We start from the raw sequence: 820 nt of genomic DNA, 5'->3' as shown, positions 1-820 counted from the left end.
AAATGAATTAGCAGCTACATCAGAATTTTGGATAGATAAGTGAATCTCATCTGCTGTAGGATTTGCATAATCTCTTAGGGGTCTAGTTTGGTGTTCATTCTCTATTCCTTGATTGTTCAGGTTGTTTTCCATTGTATCAAAATTTCTAGGTTCTCTTCTTAATTTTTTAATCCTTCCAACAGTGCATTCTGATTCCAAATCGTAGGGTATAAGATTTTGAGGTCCAAATTTACGCATACAATTTGAAAATAGTACTTAGTAATATAATTAACTAAATATAAATATAAAAATAAGTTACAATTTAAGTAAAATTTTTTTAATAATCCTAATTTATCCGTTACTCTGATCATAATTTTACTCACTCATTCCCCGACAATGGTGCCAAAAACTTTGACAACGACTTTATATATGCTTAAAATATAAGATAAATATGGACGTATTAAATATTCAATAATTGTAAAGTCACACTTATCAACGCAAGTATACGTATTGCTCAAGTAATATAGGGCTCTAACGAAGTCCTAGATATCGATCCCACAGGGAGTAGTTTAGAATTACGGACTACGACCTTAGAAAAGCAATACTTTAATCACAACAACGACGTTCAATTTGCTTATCTGTCACTAATAGGTAATTGAAATAAATAGATAATTTTAATAACTAATAAATAACTAATGATATAAAGTAGGGTTTAATTGTGATATTCAATATATAAGAAAACATCCTTCTCCTTGTCAAGAAATTATAGTGAATGGATAAAATGAATTAGTTCAATTTATATTGTGCGAAATAGGAGCATACCTATTCTTTACCCTTTGGT

Source organism: Phalaenopsis equestris, unplaced genomic scaffold (genome assembly GCF_001263595.1).
Source record: "Phalaenopsis equestris unplaced genomic scaffold, ASM126359v1 Scaffold232964, whole genome shotgun sequence".
Taxonomy (NCBI): Eukaryota; Viridiplantae; Streptophyta; class Magnoliopsida; order Asparagales; family Orchidaceae; genus Phalaenopsis; species Phalaenopsis equestris.
This window is presented reverse-complemented; position numbering follows the sequence as displayed.